The sequence below is a fragment of the Falco rusticolus genome, chromosome 13 (genome assembly GCF_015220075.1).
Source record: "Falco rusticolus isolate bFalRus1 chromosome 13, bFalRus1.pri, whole genome shotgun sequence".
In the NCBI taxonomy this organism is placed as follows: Eukaryota; Metazoa; Chordata; class Aves; order Falconiformes; family Falconidae; genus Falco; species Falco rusticolus.
This window is the reverse complement of record NC_051199.1, coordinates 21,794,048-21,812,120: the sequence shown is the minus strand read 5'-3', so window position 1 is coordinate 21,812,120 and position 18,073 is coordinate 21,794,048. Positions and strand designations below refer to the sequence as shown.

The window sequence follows — 18,073 nt, the reverse complement described above, 5'->3', positions numbered from 1 at the left end:
AATCCTAGCTTTATTGAAACTCAAGTCTCAAAGTCTAGCCTTACCTAAACCTCATCACTGGTGCATCACCGTAATTCATAGCTGCATTTTGCAATTTAAGAGTTAGAATGCCTGAAAACAGAATTACTCTTTGCTCTCAAAACAGTTTTCTGCTTTACTACAAACTGAAAACAAAGCAGGTACAAATGGACAGTTATAATTTCAAGCTTATTAGATTTTAAAAAGCCATCCAGAAAATTACTCAAAGTATATCCTGTGTTTCGGTAAGACCAAAAATATTACCCACAATTTCATAAGATTTCAGCTTTTTCTTGACAACCCCACTGCTCCTTTTGGATGGTTTTTAGTCTTTTTTTTTAAACCTCTTTAATAGGCAAACTGAATCTTGCCTCCTGACAGCATACCAACACACCTAAAACAAGAAAGTATACCTGCTGAATATTTCTTTTGCTACAAGCTTCAGATCAAGCCTTTGATGAGAAAAACACATTCTCTTTCTAAAGCTGAAACACGTCCGCAAATACTGATGCAATGCATCTGCTTTATTATAAAGAATATCCTTTTTAAGAAAAGACTCTGAATTCACATTCCCAACCCAAAAATTTCCTAGTCTGATAGCACTACTAAAATACCTCCCAGAGACTAGATTCAGCCTTAATTCAGGTTCATCTGGCCAGCAGAGAATTAAGGAAATCCAACAGCTGAGCCTAAACACCTCTAACAGCTTCTATGCCAACTCCCATATTCCCTCCACACCAAAAGTAGCCAGGGAGCGTTCCTCAAAACCAAATGTTTAAGAGGAAGATGAAAGAATCCCAATTCAAAGTGGGCAATTCAGGAGTAGTCCAGCTCTAGATGGTATTTCTTTTTAACCTCCACTGAACATTAATGATTATAACTCTAAATTTCTAACTTGTTTTATGATCTTCTTACTACATTACATCATGCTACCCTGTGTATAAAAACAATGGAATGAAAGCCTCTAATTTTAGCTGTCATAAGTTAAAGAATAAATGGCAGCAGAAGCTTTCACTTATAATTGCAGGATTTTAGGTAGCTACAGAAGACATTATCTTTTCTGTATGTGAACAAATGCTCAACCTTTTCAGCAAAATTTCAGAAACCATAAGAAGTTGTGTGTGCTCAAAAGTTAATGGTGAAGGTGTTACTACGCTCAGAAATAGAGCAGACTTTTCCATGTCACATTCAGCTTATCAATAACCAAATTATTTATGTTGTAATAGCAGATGTCTCTCTCCGCTTTTTGTTATTGTTATGCAACTAGAATAGCTTTCAGAATAGCTTTTGGCTGAGCTTGAACAGGTACACAATAAATTCAGCTAGAATCGACTTTTATGCTGAAATGCTATTGCAGTTCCATAGATGAATGTTGAGTGACATAGAGTATGCAATTATGCAAGAAGACTGTTTGCAACAAGCCATCTTGGAAGTACTTCTATTTGTGAGAGGATTTTTTCATATTCTGAATCTGAATACATTAAAAAGCCTGTAATCAGTTAATAGAGTCAAAACTGCAATTCTTAATTCTGAGTATCTTCTGTAACAAAATGAGCTTCTCAGTTTTTGTGATTAACTTACAAACAAAGCCAAAGACAAGAAGCTGGTTTAGAAAAATCAATGCAGGAAATCATTGCAGTTTTCCCATAAATATTTCTCCCTTGGAAACCACTGAAATTTACACTCTTTCTCATGCATTGTATAGGGCTATAGGCAATTACAGCACTTCCCACATATAATAATACAGATCTGAGTAAGATGTTGCATAAATGGATTTAAAAATCATATGCAACCTCCTGGCAAATTGCCAAAGTGGCCCTTACGCTTACAAAATAGTGCATCAATCTAATCTAATCTCTGTTTTTACACATATATGACAATATTGCCACAAAACTGCTTTCTTTAGCTGTTTATTGTCATGACCTTGAAGCTCAGGATAATGTATTTTTTTATTCTATTCAGTATCTTCACACAAGGGTATCTACAATCATTATAAAAAAATCTCCAGTCGGAGGAGTGGGAAAAAAAAAAAAGGGACTTCAAGTGCTCAGTTTCTAAATTAAGCTACATCTGAAGTTAAAAATAGCCCTTCCGCCTGAAGATGCTATGCTGCCTGAATTTAAATAGCCTGTTTCTTTCCCCGACAGATAACATTTATTGTGTGCTCTGCTGCAAAAAAAAAACCACCTCCTATATGGAGGCTACCTTTTTTTCAAATGCAATTTCACTTCACCTAAGATGACAGTATTAAATAAGGAGTCAGTGATCTAGCCAGGATGTGTATCAATTTTCCATAAATACATTTCTGAAATTTTACTAAATTGACCTAAAAATATGCATGTGTATATAGGTGTATATACTAGGTGTATCCTAGCTCTTTCTGCAGATTTTTCTGGGAAGATCTACAGTAAGAATATATTGTCTGAAATGTAATCAGATTCCTATAATACATATCCTAAAAGTGCTTATGCCTATCCCTACCAACCTCTTTTGTTTTCATTTACTTTCATATATCTATATTTTAGACATTTCATTGCCGATTCTAGATAAAAAGAATTACTAAATGCAATTACACACACTATACGTGAAATGGTTTGCTCACTGTTCTTCCCCAAAGCACTGAATGAAAAAGAGTTGAAACTCTATTCCATTCTCTCTGAGCCCAACACAGAGCCAGTATAAGGATAACTATCTATCGATATTCCTACTGTGACCAGAGGCTGAGTGGTCAGAATTAAGTCACGCAAGGCCTGCTTGTGCTACTCAGGTAGAGTAACTCAGGCCCTGGCTTTAATCTGCATGCAGATTAGATACAGTAACAATTCTTCCAAGCCATCCAGCCCCTTCTCACCAAAGCAGGTTAGTTCTTTCAGTTAAAATTTCTAGTGTACCAACCAGCATAGTTTTAAAGTTTCAAGCGCTGTTTTCATGCTCATCCCTGGAAAACTGTTAATTTTCCTCAATATTCATTCTGCATTTACTGTGCCGTAATTTCATAATTTTGTAAGACTTCAAATTAATCAGATTCACTTCTGCATCTGAGGCAATAAAATAAGAAATGCGTACTCCTGATGTGCAAAAATGAAACTTGAATCTTGCTATACCAAGACAACCTTACTTTCCCCCCTCTTTATTAAATTGCATATTTTATATGAGCACTCCCAAAGGAATAGCACAGAAAGACTCAGGAATAAGTAAATGAAAGATGAGATGGATATAAGTACTCCTCTTACCCCCGAGCAAGACTCTCACATTGCAGTCAATTTGCGGACTAAAAGCTTGAAAGATCCCTGAAAGCTTTATAAACATCAATAATATCTGCAATGATGTAAGCCAAAGGCAATGATCTAAATTCTGCAGTCCCTAATTGAATAAAACACCCATTGAGTGCAATAGGAATTGCACTCAATTAAGCTGTACAGTATTTCAGGTCTGTAGCATTTTACATAATGTTACAACATAGCCCCTACAAGTAATTTTATTTGCACAGGGCAATGTTTGCAAGATGCAGGTCTCTGCGAAAGTAGGCAGGACTGGAACACCCATAGGTAGTTCAGTCATGTAGTTTCAGTTGAACCAAACTGCAGTCATCAATCGACACCACATTAAGGCATGATGCCTACTCACTTACCTAGGTGAAACTCTAAGTCTGCTTTCATTTGTAGGCCTGAAACAGCAAGGTCAGTCATGTTACAGGAGGGCTGAATTTGACTCAAATTTTAGATAGAATGGGAAAGAAAATTAAAACCTTGTGAAAGTTGACATGTATGTCCATAGCCCATAATACTCATTGAAGTAATATAATTTCTCTAAACAAGTTACCCAAGGTATAGTATCAGCTGTTAAACACTTACCTATAAACAGGTACGTGTGGCAGAGTGCTATCATGTTACAGAATAGTTTATACAACATAACCTGTGTCAGGACTGACAAGGCTCTGAGACTTCAGCAATCCTCGAGCTGTTAGACCCCTTACTCAGCTTTATTACCAAGCATGTGAAACGAGAGCCACACGTGTTGCTGCTGAGGAATCAAGAGAGGAATCAAGTCAGTCAGCAGCACTGGCACTGCAGATGGTTCGGTATCAGTTCTGTTTCTGGGGAAGGATCATGGCTGCCAGAAGTTATTCGCATTGCACTGTATCAGAGAGCTTCACAAAAGCATGTAATAATGCATGTAATGAGTCTCTAAAATCATGTTTGTGAGGCCTGGAGAATGTTTATTTTTCCAAATATGAACTACTGAGTCATCCTGTTCATTTAAGACAGACTGTATTCTCTTCTCGGAGAGCTTTGAATCACTATTATCACCAGATAACAGATGTTGCTCTCCAGGAAAGTTTTTCATACAAGCTCGTATAATCATACTGATTATTTCAACTTGACCTTGTAACTACAATAGAAAAGCAAGATGAACTGGGGGATCTCAGAGGGCTGTGTGCTGTAGTACTTATCTAAGTAACTAGGCCCTGAATAACATGACTACTCAAGACACTGCACAAAGAATAACAGATAACATCCATAGTCTTATAAGGTAAATACTACTTATTCCCAGCTTACATAGGGGAAGAAGGAAGCCCTAAAGCGTTTAATGGACATGTCCAACATCAAACAGTAAATATGTAACAATTCAGGAATAAGTGATCCAAAGTTCAGAAGAATCTATGTCTCTTTGAAACTTCGAGCCTACAGATGTGCAATGAAACTCAAGTTAAATCACTTGAAAATAGAACTAAAAGTATAAATTGGAAGCTTTTAGTGAAGTGCTTTAAAATGCCCACCTTCTGACAGCCACTTCTGTTTAAAACCACAAGACATTTTCTCTCTAATTACTTGTTCAAAGTGAACCTTAACAATGCACTTTAAAAGAGATGTCGAAAAGTATTGTAATACATACTAAATTTCAATCTTTGCTAACTATGCATATTTCTGGTCAAGTAACAGTGAATGTCCTTCTGCATGGCTTTATTGTGTTCCTGGATAGAAACTGGATGATAAAGCACATTTTCACCACTCTTTTTGAAAAATGCCAGTAACTGGCAATTTAGAATCAGGCATTTACATTGTAACTATTCCTGTGCCTTCCGGTGCCACTTTAACTAAGTTCATGCAATTAAATTATTTCTCTAATGCCCTGAACACATGCATTTCATGATTCTACATCAGAGTTCTAGAGTTAAGTCACCAGGTCCCAGAAGTAATAGAGCTATGCTTATTCATAGCAGTGGACAGTCAGGGCCAGGTAATGCAATAACATCTTGGGCTCCAAACAGCAGCCACAAAATGCAGAACCATAGGGCTCTGGTTACATAAAAATGAATTAGTAATTTTTTCATCAGATGGTCTCATTAGTCACTACAGTCAGGGATTAAAACTCCCAGTATTCCTTTAAGAGATATACTGTTCATTAACAATCAAAACAACAAAAAAACCAACAACCCAACCACAAAAACCTCACCAAGCAACAACAACAACAAAGGTAATGCCAGATCATGGATAGATGATGCCTATCAGACAAAATAATTTATCAGGTCTTGGGACAATGCAACTCTAAGAGCAAAGGCCGCAGTTTATGCCGAGTTGTCCATTGCAGAGGCAGTACTAATACTGTTATCAATAATGATTTGCTCTGTCATACACTAGAAACTACTGTTCACTCAGTGTTATTCACCATTTATTTTTTGCCTTCTGCTTCTTAACGGATGAGGAGTTTGGCCTACTGAATGTTTTTATATATTCTTGCACTTATCCAGCATGTCTCAATCTTTCTAGGATACCCATTGCTTCTCTTTGGTCATCTTAACTTGTCTTCCGATTCATGACTAACTCCTCATTTTCCAACCTGCGCCACACTCTTTCACTCTGGTCTGAAGCCTGACTTTTCATCAGTGGATCAATTTGCATTGTTAATTCTTCCTCTTCTTTTCTATATATTCAAAAGTAGAATATAAAGAACTGGAATTCACCACTCCAGAGGTTCCAGCAATAGACACTTCATTAAAAGGGTCAAATTGCACAACAGCACTTACACTGTGTCATGGGCAAATACTGTATTTCAAACTTGAGTGTCTGTCTCTATCCAGCCTATCCTCCCCAGCTTACCAGCCCAAAGCCTGCATTACCAGCTTCATTGAGATGCGGTAGGAACACTGTCTCTTCCGAGCTTGCTCCCTGGAGCTCTCACTTGCTTAGATTACTTCACTCCCAGTACGAGCACCACTAAAACCACTTAGTTCCACCTAACCTTACAGATTTTCTTCATTACTTCCAGGCTGTTTGCCTCCTGATTTTTCAGACTTGTTGCGGCTGAACTGCCTATCTCCTGCCTCACGCCTTGGAGCTACAAATACCTTGCCCTAATTGTTGACAGACGTTATACTGAGAACAACTCACAATGCATTGCCTTCATTTCCTTCTCCTCCTTTCAGCTTCTCTCTCTCTCCGTCCCACTGTCTAAAAGTAAACGCTGTTATCTGCATAATACATTCACAGACCATTTTCAAGTTGGAAAGAGAGATGGAGAAGCGAACAGACAGGAAAAAGGTGAGCAGAAAGATAAATACTGAGGCTTGCTACCCACCATCTTCTCCAGAAAGGTTTACCTCTGGATCTCCCACTTGAAAACCTACTTTACTAATTAACATGCCTTATCTAGTTGTCATCATGTTATTTTTCTGTCAGAAGACACCATGTAGAATAATACAAAAACCAAAATTATCTTCTTGTGGTTTACTTCCAAGATTACTAAAAATGGTGGAATCGTATGGAATACTGATAAACTAGGAACTTTAGATAATGGTAAATTTTCTTTGAGCTGATTTTTTCTTCCAGTGTAAGCATTTAGCTATTATTCATATCTTACACTGCTTGAAAGTAATATCCAGAACAGAGATGTCAAAAAACCCCAGTAACAATTTTTAAAAAGAGGAAACAGGTCTACTTTCTGAACAAACATGTTTTCTCAACAGCCTGATGAAAAGATCGTTTTCACCTCAGACTAAAATTGTCACTCTCAATTCTCTCTCTCACATATACACATCCAGACTCACTGATGTGCTCCAGTTGTTTGGATAATGCAAAGCTATCATAAACACATCTGAATGCATAGTAACATCTAAAATTTAGCAACTGGGATTTACCATGCTAAATGAAATGCCCCAAATGTGTATTTCCACTGGGGAAACATGTGAGTCAAACCCACACTCTCTATGTATTTGCAATAAGAAGGAAATAAGAGTGAAATAAATACATGTGCTTTACTCTCGTTAATACATGTTGTGCCCATCCCAGCATATAAGATTGCCAGGATATGAAGCGCACGCGTAGGTGCAAATATATTGAGCAGCAAACAGTTATTTTGATGAAACAGTTACTATTATGAACTTTGATACGTTAGAAATTCTACAGCAAAACGATACAACAACCTTGTCAATTGTCCCTTTCTCCCAGGAAGCCAGCACACAAACAGGGAACTGTACCAACAAACATGTTCTTGACTAAAATAATTAAAATGTAGTTCATTTAAAACAGCAACAAAAATAAACAACCCCAAACCAGCCACTTCAGTTATATGTGTCATAGTCCAGACTACATGTAAATACTTCATAGAAGCTTCTGAGGTTACTGGGAGCTTCCAAATGGATGTTATTTGCCTTCTTTCCTATATATTATTTATGTGCCCTCACAGGCAAAAGAACAAGATGTGGGCTCATTCTGCAAGGCACTTATTACCACCAGCTTCCACTGACAGGATCAGTTCCAGAAAAAAGAAAAAGCTGCAATCTGGAGGCTCTATTTTCTTATTGCCCACAGGTAAGCAAAGAGTTAGCCTATGAGCCTGCAAATGTCTATTTAAATAGACAAAATTTAAAAACGATAGTAGTTCATCATGTTCAACATCTTATAGATTAGGGCTCAACTCCAGATTTTCAGTTTCCAGTCGATGTGGCCTATTATATACATACAGTACAATGAAGACTATTCAGAACTTCCCATTTGCCTTAGAGGCAACCACAGTTAATGCTCTGTAATCTGCATTACAACACACTGTGGGCTTTTTTTGTTTTTGATTAATTCTTCTGAAAATATTTTTGGGATGAGTGGATGTGTATGGTGAATGTAGTGGTGAGAAAGGCTGTGGGATTCATAATTATGAAGAGAATAAAATCCTGACCTGCTGTATATGCAGCACTACTAAGATTTCATTGTTCAAATTAGGCAAAACCTCCCTGCTATTACTAATTTCAAGGTCAGCTACACATAAAGCAAAAAAAAAATAATGGTAACGATACTCAGTGTTTTGAATAAATCTAGACAGAGCTGTTAATAAAATAGAAAAGAAGAATCCTCACTTACCTCAATAGTTGTAAGCTGTTATTTCATACTCTGTAAACTTTCACTCCCTACTAACTAAACAAAAGTTCTGCAATCTTGATGCTAGAATAGCTCTCAAATACATACTGCAGAATACCAAAAAAGAGAAAGCCTATGTTGTCCTTACTAGCAGGCATCTCTCCAGGGATGATTGGTCATTACCCTGGCAACCCTCACAAATGGCAAATGACGTAAAGAGAGTGGGAAAAAAGCCACTGAGAGCAGAAAGCACTATATGCATTACAGATAGTTCTGAGAATCCATGCTCATATATGCATTAAATGGCTTCAGAGCAGCACAAGGGACCTTCCATTTTGCAGATATGCCTGCCAAGGTGAATACAAAAGTTTCCAGTTTTTTTCTTAATCAAAGCATTGGGAGCATCTTTAAGTCTTCAATTGAAGCAAATTGGTTTCTGATTATTTTAATAATTCAGACATCAGTTTTATTCTCTTTTCTTCAACCCTGTTAAAATTTCCCATTAAAATAGCTCACAGTGGTATTCAGACAAGAGCAGCTGTATTGTTCATTATTCCTTTCCACTTTATTTATTCTTACATAAAGTTACTTATTAATATATTTACTCACATTAGCTTTCATACCCTCATTTTTCCCAACAATGCATTTGTACAAATTGTACGAGTTCTTGTGTTTACATCATTAGAAATAAACACATTAGCAGCTGTATTTAGTGTTACTGATAACTATACTCTGCCCAAAGATGACACAATTCTAGCCAAATATCAGAGAAAAAATTAAAAAGTGTTTTATTTTTGCACAGCATGATCACAGTGAATTTGACCACACTATGATGTGTGCAACACAAAGTTAGAGAAATGTGGGTGTGGTTAATTCTTCCACAATTAGATGGAAAAAAAATCAAGCAAGATAAAGAGGAAATCTGCTTTGAGATTCTCTAGCGTTTGCACCGCTCTTCTCTACACCACTAAGTAAAACTGAAGGAACTCTGGGTACAAAGCCCAAGAAAAGCACCTTCCACCCCTGCTCACATATGTTACCACTTACAGTTCAGGATCAGGCATCCTTTTACTTGCTTTTCTTCGGACATTAGGATTTCTGGATTCCTAAATGCATATAAGCCAACTTTCAAAAAGCATACTGGAAAGCATTAGCACTCAGAGCATTTTATAACCTAAAGGAAAGGGCACAATTCTCAGAGATGAAATAAGAACAACTGAGGAAGTAAGTGAACTGAGGTAGCTGCTCTAACCACTCAGCTATTATGTAAAAGGTGGATGGGAATGGCTCTACCATGACTACTGAGTTTAGTGCTGAACTCCTGAAGAAAAAACATTAGATGTATTTGAACTCTGCCCCACTTCAAACCTGAAATGAAATAGAAGTAACCAGCAGCTGCACCTAGGATATTTCTGCACCTAGCTGCCTAAATTCAATTAGCTAAAACTTTTTGGAGTAAAATTTAGCATTCATTGAAATTTAGATGCATTCAAATGTAGGTGTCCTTGAAGAAGAGGATAAATGAGCTTTAGAGGCCCAGCTTGTTTATACAAGAATAAAGGCAAGAAGCTTTGCCAATACCTAAGTTAAAAAATTACATCCAGGTCTTTCAAGAGCAAAAAAACTATAACAGTAGGAAGAATCAGCCTGTTAAGTGCAGCATATACATTTCTACCAAAGAAATCCTCTTAAAAACCACGATTTTCTAAGTGTAACAGAAGCCAGACTCTCAACTGATAATTGTACAGAGAAATACACGTACTGCTCCACCAAATAATGGAGTTGATGTAAGGGAAAAATCTTTATCAGAACAGTTGCTCTGGAATAGCGAGATTTCCTTACAGATGCAGCAACATGCAGAGCCCCTCCGTTTCAGGGTGTGGCAAAGGCATGACATTGCTGCACCATTCCTCTGCACCTGGAAACAGTCTAGTGACACTACGCATGAATTAGCCTTACACTGGTTGCTGTTGGCCTGACTGGAGATTTGACTGAATCTTGACCAGCTCCACAATTTGGAAACAGAGTAACAAGAGGGAAGACAAATACCTTTACTCATTCTTTTTCCACTTGTTTCCAGTGTTAGATCTATACAGAATCACCATCTACCTGAGAGAAAATGTAACCACATCAGCAGCAAGGCCTCCTGATTGTCCTCACGACTAGAGCACGGGAGTGAGATTTAAGAAGACCCAAGTTACTTAACTCAGCTATCCTACTAGCTTGCTGGAGGGTTCTCACATTTCCCCAGCTGTACAACAATGAAGATTCTGCCTCCTTTAAAAAGAGCTTTCAGTGCCATCACTGAGAAGGTTTATATAAGAAAGGGCTTCATGTTTATTATTTTCAAAATCTACTATCCCCCTGCAATCCAGAAGGCAGTACACTTGTATCATGACAATTTCCCAAAAAGGCTGAATGAGCCATTGCAAGCGACTGGATTTTACGACAAAACAAGTAATGAACAGAAAAGATATCCGAAAGATAATGCTTGATTAGGTGTACTTTATTTATTTGCTGAAGACAACTAATTTTTAATATATTTAAACTTTGACATCATACTAGCAAATGTTCTTCTGGGTTATAATTGACAGAGCTATCTTGATCTGAGCAAAGTGAAACCTCAGTGTAACATTACCTCTGATATTACACTTTTCCTGACAGGAGGACAGCAAGCACTGTTTTGTGTTTAGAAACCTCAAAAGGCAAAGTTCAGCGATATGTAGGTGGCCAATGCATACTCTATGCTTTCTGTAAATCTTCTCTTTGATGGTCCAAACCTAAGCGGCTAATTTTTTCACAACTACCCTTTGCAGAAATTAAGATCCAACTACAAACTTTTCACCAACCTTCCTCTCATTACCACAGATGAACAAAAAAATCTTACCATCAGTGTTTCCAAACCTGCTTTTTTAAAAAAAAAAAGTGCAGTCTGTCATGGACATATTTTATATTAAATGTTATTAGAAGTAAGACCAGAAAGTATTTTTGAATATACAAAAACTTTCTGAGTTTCTGCAAATAGGCGGTCTTAACGAAACCTTCATCTGTTTTTATTATATCCAACCGTATCAGCATGTGAGACTGACTCATTTGAATGTTCTGGGCAGCCCAACAGGGAAAAATCCAGTCAATGAATAGAGAGAAGGGGAAGACATGGGTGCTGAGCTGCATCAGGAAATAAGGCTTCTAATGGAGTCTTAGGAGAGGCACAATGACAGAATCTTACATCCATTTCATGACACTGTGTCAATTGTGCTGCTGAGTCTAACATATGTAGTGCCCAATGGAAAACTAGGTTGCCAATCCTTAAAGAATCCTTTCTACACATTGATAAAGTTTGCCAATACATTAGAAAACGAAAAATTGGTCAGTATAGTAAAAAAAAAAAAAAGATTGGAGACATGAATCATCTGATAAGTACGTTATTACTAATTTTATTCTAAATGATTCATCCCAGGAAAGGATCATCTCACTCAAGTCAGTGGGAGTTACAAGTCTTCAGCATTTTTCTGGACCAACCATTTAAATGCTTGTGAAATGCCTCATGTTGAAGAATCCAGCCACTTAAACATGCCTGTAGTCACGCATAAAAGACAATCACAGAGGGCCCTTTCCTTACTTTCCAAGTTCGGTCCTTCCTCTTAGGTATGTCTACCCCAGTCTGCTCTTTAGCTGGAGAAAATGAGCCCAGGTTTTAGCAAAGCAAATGCACTACACGCCAGAGAGTTACAGAAAACAAACAAACAAACAAAAAAACTGTTAAAGGCCCTTACACTGTCATGTCATGTAAACATCAGGAAGGGGTGAAGTTTTGTTTCCTAAGCTATGAATATGATTTTGAACAATACACTGTTGAGTAAGCAAAATAATATTTCTTTCTCTGTCCTTCTAGAAGGACAGACGTGTGCCTTGTCAGATGATGCCAAACCCATTATTAGTGTCCTTGTGCTCCTCCATTAGTGATATTGCAGCTAGACTAGCTGATGTCAAGGATGTCCGTACTGAAAGACAACAACATTCCGTCGTAGCAGAAACTACAGAATGCTACTACAGTGAAATTCAATGAGATAAACTAAGGAACAGAAAGTACTAACATTCAGAAAACACAGACATCTAAATACAAACATACTGCTGTTAGTATCCTTTAGTACTCAATTTTTATCAAATTCATAGACACAGTCTGCTCTTTAACACAGATGCATCCAAAACCAGCAATTCATTACCCTCGCTCCATCTTTTTTTCCAGTTTCAGCATTTGTCATCTAGCACCTTTGCGACTCAGATGAGTCTTTCCTGAACCCATAAACTATGTGTCAAAAATATTCCAAGAGGTGACAACCACCTTGGCTGGGGAACCCTGGGGCAAGAAAACTGGAGGAGTTCTGACAAGAAAGGACAGCGGCAAGTCCAACCACTCCAATACAAGGCAAGGTCCTATGGGCCACCAATGATGGTGATAACTGCAGTCTCAGCTGACTTCTTTCAGAGGTGGTAGTTCAGATTAAACATCAGCTACTAAGTCAATCAAACCATACTTCTGGTAGGTGACACAGCCTGCACTAGAACTTCTAGTAAGCAACACAGATCTTAAGTATCTAGGACTGGCTATCCCTGTGCTAGCAGCAGCGAGCATGAAGGTGCTAGCGTACACTCAGAGAAACTGTGTTCACAACTTCGTTGAAGGCAGATCTAAACAAGTCACTGAAAATAAGCAGCTTCTGAGAAATATACTTTAAAAGACCTGGTTTCATGTTTGGATTCTTTTGTGTGTCTCAAAAAGCAGAAGTTTCTGATCAAAGCTCTATCCTATCTTAATAAGGATAAAGATATTCATGCAGCCTGTGTTTTAGATGGATTACCTATTGTCAACTACTATACTACAGCTTATGCTGCAACCTTATAAACCAGGGGAACAATCAAAAAGATAGCATAAACCCAGTTTCCTAAAAGCACAAGTTTAAAAACACCCGAGACTTGCTCACATTAGTTCTTCCGTACCACAAGCATTCCACAGTGATAGTTTTCTATCCCTTTTTCTTGGTTGTTCAAAGAAAACAAGTATCGTGACTGATAATAAAACTCTCCCCTTACAAGCCTTCTATAGTTAAAAACTTAATAAATACAAATTACCAAGACTATCATGGAGTGGTGTTCTTATATGCTCTTTGTGTCCTGCAAAAAAGAACATCCCTGACCACCCTTCTAGCCAATATTACCTATGCCATAGCTAATTTTCATATAAAGGAGTAAATAATGAAGGCTACCCACCCACATAACCTGGTATCAGGACTCAAGGAAAGCTCATCATCTGCAGATCTTGTCAAATTCTGCACTGTACCACATCTTTTTCTGACAACACTTGGAAACACTGATTCCTTTCAGTTTCACTTGCAAGGATGATGTCTTGGGCCTGATACACCTCTTGGCTACAATTCTGCTGCACTGAAATAAAAGACACTTTTTATTTTATTATCTCATTGTAAAAGTGGTGAGAGAGAAGAATCTGACTTCAAGATAACCATGTAAGTGGAAGAAAAGGGATTACAAATTTGCATGTGATATAAAAATGAGTTCTTATAATAATTACTAAAAATGTTACAAACTTATCTGTTACAGCAATTTCAACGATCATCAAATAATGCAAAGATCTTATCTACCACCACAACAATTTTTTAAAATGGAGTGTATTAATACAGATGTGTACTGATGCTGTAATTTAGCAGCTGATACTTTTGAACAGTGGTAGCATGACTGCCCTAGAATACTGATTTTCTGTGAATAAGTATTCAGATAAAGCACCACAATCCTAAGCCTCCCCACATAAATCGACGTCTCCTGAATAAAAGCATTCTTTTCTGCATCAGACTTCTTGCTGCAGTGCAATTGCACTGCTCTACATACTCATTTTGCATGACAGAGTACATACTTCTCATAGTAATGACCTGAATGAATTTAAGAAAAAAGTGACAATCTCTTTGCAAACACGCTATTATTTTTCCTCACTACCGTTTAATAATTAAGTTTATTACAATCTCTTTTTTTGTGATACAATAATAGACACATCTAGAAAATCAAGCCAATGGCCTGTTTTTTGAAACCCAGTAAAAATAATGCTACTTTAGTTTGTATTCCAAAACCTAGTACAATGATGTTAATTGCCAGTGTCTGCCCCCTGCTTTGCCTATGCCCTCTCCTGGTGGTAGAATAAACATTGTACAGTATAGTTGTATAGTAAAACAAGCCAAGATTTCAAGCCTAACAGGGTTCCAAAAAGGTACCACAAAAAGTATCACAACTCCTGTAAGATCACTGATTACCACACCCCTACATCTCTGCTCCCAAGACTGCTTTATTTCACCCAATACAGAATGCATATGCAGAAACAGGGACTCAGGGCTCTCCTCAGAGGAGCCGGTTAATCAGGAGGCTCTCCTTTTGGATTCCTTACCTCTGGCTGCACAGAGCCATGATTCTTAGCTGCATGGTGTCACAGTTTGAAACTGCTAGTGAGGCAACACAGCACCCTCCTGGAAAGTAGGGAATAGGAATTTGAACCTTGCAAGGCTGAAGACAGAGCATCTGACCAAGAAACAGATCTGTATGCTCCACGCTACCTGCTCAGCGATTATAGCCAAACTTCCATTCTAGCAGTGCGAAGCGCAGGGGATCAGAATGCCTCATATAAGGTAAGGCTCTGCTGACACAAAGATCTGTTTATCAGGCTAAGCTGGTTTCACAACTGTAAGTGGCTTTGTTTCTACAGATGAGAGGTACTGAGCCAGGTCAGGTTTGGCCCAGCTGCCAAGCAAATAAGCCCTGCAAGAATCCAAAACGACGACAGACCAAGCACTAAGCCTCAAACAGTTAGTTCTGCCAGATCTGACCCAAATGAGACAGATGTACACAGGAGACTAATTTGCAAAGGGCGATACAGGCACACTTAAGTTCCAGCAAGGGCTGCCTTTACCCAGCAGACCTACTACCTCAGAACCAGTTCCAGACAAATGCTGCTGTACCACCTGCACACCGAGTCTGGCTCTGTGAATTCATATTATGCCTGAGCTAAACAAGGGAAGTGCTCTATAGTCCTCCAATTTGGTTACACAGAAACTCTTTACAGTTCAGAACAATAAAGCAGCACTAATATTACATGGGGTTTTCCTCCATTCTTCAGTGTATCCTAGCCACTATTATTCTAGCCAGTCAGCTTGAATCTCAGCATGAATTCTCTTTTTTTAACCCCCTCTCCAAAAACTAGTCAGGCCATCTACTGGTGATGGGAAGTTGACTGTACATTAACAGCAAGCACCATTACCTCTTCCTTCAAGCATGTTCTAAAATAAGAGCGAGTCATGAGTCTTTTACAAAAGGACAAGTTAAACACACAAGCTCCAAAGCTGGAACATACATTCCCGTGACTGCCTTGCTGGAGTCACTGAAAGATTTCAGACATATGTCCTCTCCTCAGCATTTTCAACCACTAAGCCCAAACATCCTGTACAGTGGTTATGCTGTTGTAAATCCAGGTTAAGGTGCCTGTCTTTGGTACATTTTATACAAAGCATTAAGTCAGCACCTGGATTCCAGCCTAAGGTAAGGACCAAAAGGTTAGGTGTGGAAATGTTGAGGCCCCTTAGTGAGGTTTTGCATTTAGTTTGGATTCTAACCCTTGCTTTGCAGAGGGACTTTGATAGTACATTTATACTCACGGCATCCCTTTAAGGAAGGGAAGTATTAAAATTGACTAAGTACCCAAGTACTTTAGGAAAGAAAGTGGGAAGATGAGAGGTCATACAAAGCTCTTGAGTGAAGGAGTATTAATGATTATTTTGCTTTTTCATCTACAGATGCTTTTTTAGTTCACATAAACATTCAAGACCTCTTCTGAAAATAAGAAAAACAAAACCTCTGACATGCATTTTGCAATCAAGAAACAAGAAGGAACACAGACGTTACGAATAACCCATTGTCACAGCCCGTCTTCTGCCACATTTAAAGGCTGGCACTGCAGTCTGGGAGATTGACTGGCAGTTGCATGACACTGTTCAAAAGCAAAAGGCCATCAGCCACCCAGTGGGGAAGTGCAGCTTGTTGAGAAACAAAATCACTGTTCAGTTTTGGCTTGACATATCCGTCACTTCCTACTTTGCTTTGTATTACCAAAAAGGTGAATGTGCTTGCTTGAAACAAGTACATCTCAATGAAGTTTAAAAACCTCAAAGCAATAATCAGGAAGCTTCAGATTCTCCAGGCTATCACTGACGAAATTAACTTTTGCTTACTAGTAAACGTCATCATTTCGTGTCTTGATTCATGCCTCACTTAGAAAATTATTCTTTCCTTTATTCCTGTGGACAATTTATGTTCATGTCTGGCTCTTGAGTTATATACCATATCACATACAGTAAATCAGCACGTGAAAGTCCCATGAAAAGCACATTGTTTGCATTATACCTGCACCAACAACTCCTGCCGAGATACTATGTTCATCTATACCAATATGGGAACCTAGATAATATTCACTGTTTCTATCTACTACAGTTTCTATCCTTGCTTCTGAGGTAACTAAGCAAAAATACTTCAAAAACCCCAAAAATTATTTGGGTACATTATGAACAGTTGTGGCAAAATCCTAGACTTCACCTGCTCTTATGCAAACATAGGATGATGTGCAGGAATTCACTGAAATAATCCTAGATTTGCATCTCTTTAAGCAAGGTTGGACTCCGCTGAAAAAAGATGCCTGGAGTCTATTTCTCTTGTGCATTAAACTCTGTACAGTTATCCACAATGCTGTAAAGCAAAGTCACTGTAAAACAACAGCAATTATGTTCTACACACCTTCCACTGGTGCAAATGCCTATAGAAGTGCAAGGCAGAGAAAAGTAAGACCTAGAGAGCTGTAAGTTTAAATTTCCTTCCCCATATCCTCCAGGCTTCTTGAGGATTACACAGATTTCGCTTTATTTTGTTATGCTTAATAAATCCTGAGGCTTCTAGATATCAGCATGATATTCAGTGCACATTACCTTGCAGTTCTTGCAACTGGTCCCGATCAGCCACTGGAGCAGTAAAGATGAGTCAAGTACAGGCATGCCTCACACAGCCGCAAGCCTCTTTATCCTGGCATGCATTTTCTGATGGCATCACTGGGGATTTTTCTGTGTTGAAGAAAAATAAAGCAGCAGAATGCTGTGTTTGTTTCTGGGTTGCAGATCAACCATAAGCAGGTCTTGTGCAGAGAGCAGGATCTGACTTATATCATACAAATACAATGAACCATTACTACAAAATAAAGTATGATCAGGAGCTAAATGAAGACCTGGCATTGTAATTCCAAATTTTCTGAACTGCTTTTCCTAGCCGCAGTTAAATTCCTCCTCCTCAAAGCACTCTACCTTGAGTATTAGTGCCACATACTGGAAATCATAACACATCAACTTTAAAAGATTTCATAATACAAATTTGAGGTGCACTACCTTTATGAGGTACAGTTAGTGAAACCGCAGTATTTTTTTATCTTCCTAATGCTAGCATCTATATCAGTTATAATGCAATACATCTATAAAATGTAAAACCTTCTGATTTCTTAAGTGAACAATAAAATTATGCAGATTGCTCATTAAAGAAACAGAGAATCAAACTGTGTGTCAAATTAAATTCCTTGCCTTTGAGAGTCAGCAAGTCCAGTCACCTCCTGA

General features: G+C 38.1%; 1 protein-coding gene across 2 annotated transcripts in view; it reads right to left on the bottom strand.

Moving 5' to 3' along the window:
* GNB4 (G protein subunit beta 4) overlaps positions 1-18,073 on the bottom strand; it is a 78,112-nt gene that overhangs the window by 58,561 nt on the left and 1,478 nt on the right. Inside the window, exon 2 of one of the 2 annotated variants that reach the window (XM_037407514.1) lies at positions 17,402-17,533. The gene's annotated coding sequence lies outside the window, so the exon portion shown is untranslated. Of the gene's footprint in view, positions 1-14,820; positions 14,842-17,401; positions 17,534-18,073 lie in introns of those variants that run through there. The other variant, XM_037407516.1, reaches the window with a different exon arrangement.